Below are 1,971 nucleotides of genomic sequence, written 5' to 3'. Positions count from 1 at the left end.
AGTAGCTGGGATTACAGGTGCACACCACCACACCTGGCTAATTTTTGTATTTTTAGTAGAGACGGAATTTCACTATGTTGGCCAGGCTGGTCTTGAACTCCACCCACCTCAGCCTCCCAGAGTACTAGGATTACAGGCATGAGCCACCGCACTCAGCCAGAAGATTCATTCTTACCATAGATCTTTGCAATCTCGGTATACAATTTCTTTCTCCCTCCCTCCCACCCTCCCTTCCTATCTTCCTTCCTTCCTTTTCTTTCTTTCTCTCTTCCTTTCTCTCTCTCCCTCTATCTCACCCTCTCTTTTCTTTCTTTTCTCTCTCTTTCTTTCTTTCTTTCCTTAAATTTCTCTCATCTTTTCACTTAAAGGAAGCATTTTATGGCTTCTTTTTGGCATATCCGAATTGCCAGCATTGCTTCTCTTGTGCTTTGGGGCCATTATTAAGTAAAATAAGGGTTACGTGAATATGAGTACTGCTAGATGGTGACTAAGTGACTAATGGGCAGGTGGCATATATGGCATGAATACACTGGGATAAAGTGATGATTTGTGTTCTGGGTGGCAGCAGAGCAGGACAGCATGAGATTCATCACACTACTCGGAACGGCATGCCTTTTAAAACTTAGGAATTATTTCTGGAATTCTCCATTTAGTATTTTTGGGCTGTTGTTGACTATGGGTAACTGAAACCCTGGAAAGCAAAAACCAAGCATAAGGGGGACTACTGCACTAAAAGGCATCTGAAAGATCATGTCTGGGTTAAAGTGGTCAATACAATGAAAACATTTGTAAGTAAGATGAATCTAAGGTTTATGCTTAATACGGCTGTGGCTAGGATGCTAAAAATTAAAGTTTAAGTGACAAATAGGAGCAAAGCTAAAAGATCATTATAATAAAAATACTTTAGAAATCAGTGTTACCTGATCGAGATTTTTGAAAAGGAGAATATCTTTGCAAGCTTCCTGAAGTCTGCATCTCTGTTCATCAGTTTTAGGGTGAATCACCTGCCAATCCAAATAAAACCATGGAAATTGTTTTATTCCATTTTAAAATAACCACTTAAAGACTGGTATATTTCTTTCTCCAAAAAGTGGGAAAAATAAAGAGCATGGTTTCTGTAATTTTAATTTTACATAAATACCAAGCTGCATGCTGAAGGTGGAGGGGCAATGCAATATACAGGTGAAAAGCACCAGCCCTAAAGACACCTGCTGACTACGTGGCTGGCAGCAAGTCAGCTGTCCCCTGGGAGCTTCAGGATCTTCATCCATAAAGCAGAGGGTTATAAATTTGTTCATTAAACAAATATTGAGCATCTACTCAAAAAAAAAAAAAAAAGTACATCATTTAATCTGACCAGAAATAATAGATGTTAAAAGTGTTGGCCAGACAAGGTGGCTCATGCCTGTAATCCTAACATTTTGGGAGGCCGAGGCAGGCGGATCACGATGTCAGGAGATCGAGACCATCCTGGCCAACATAGTGAAACTCCGTCTCTACTAAAAATAGAAAAATTAACTGGGCATGGTGGCGCATGCCTGTAATCCCAGCTACTCGGGAGGCTGAGGTAGGAGAATTGCTTGAACCCGGGAGTCGGAGGAGGTTGCAGTGAGCCAAGATCGCACCACTGCACTCTAGCCTGGTGACAGAGCAAGATTCCGTCTCAAAAAAGAAAAAAAGGCTGGGCATGGTGGCTCGCTCCTGTAATCCCAGGTAATCCCAGCACTTTGGGAGGATGAGGCAGGCAGATCACGAGGTCAGGAGTTCGAAACCAGTCTGACCAACATGGAGAAACCTATCTCTACTAAAAATACAAAATTAGCCAGGCGTGGTGGCGCATGCCTGTAATTCCAGCTACCTGGGAGACTGAGGCAGGAGAATCGTTTGAACCCAGGAGGCAGAGGTTGCAGTGAGCCAAGATCACACCATTGTACTCCAGCCTGGGCAACAAGAGCAAAACTCTGTCTCAAA

The 1,971-nt window shown here is 42.7% G+C and overlaps 1 protein-coding gene across 1 annotated transcript in view; it reads right to left on the bottom strand.

Moving 5' to 3' along the window:
* Nucleotides 1-1,971, bottom strand: part of PRKAR2A (protein kinase, cAMP-dependent, regulatory, type II, alpha) — a 126,667-nt gene that overhangs the window by 67,311 nt on the left and 57,385 nt on the right. The window contains exon 4 of the mRNA XM_011939131.1: nt 921-1,004. The gene's annotated coding sequence lies outside the window, so the exon portion shown is untranslated. The remainder of the gene's footprint in view (nt 1-920; nt 1,005-1,971) is intronic.

This window comes from Colobus angolensis, unplaced genomic scaffold, assembly GCF_000951035.1.
Source record: "Colobus angolensis palliatus isolate OR3802 unplaced genomic scaffold, Cang.pa_1.0 Scaffold18, whole genome shotgun sequence".
NCBI classification, from domain to species: domain Eukaryota; kingdom Metazoa; phylum Chordata; class Mammalia; order Primates; family Cercopithecidae; genus Colobus; species Colobus angolensis.
The sequence above is the reverse complement of the archived record's forward strand: the minus strand, read 5'-3'. Positions and strand labels throughout refer to the sequence as shown.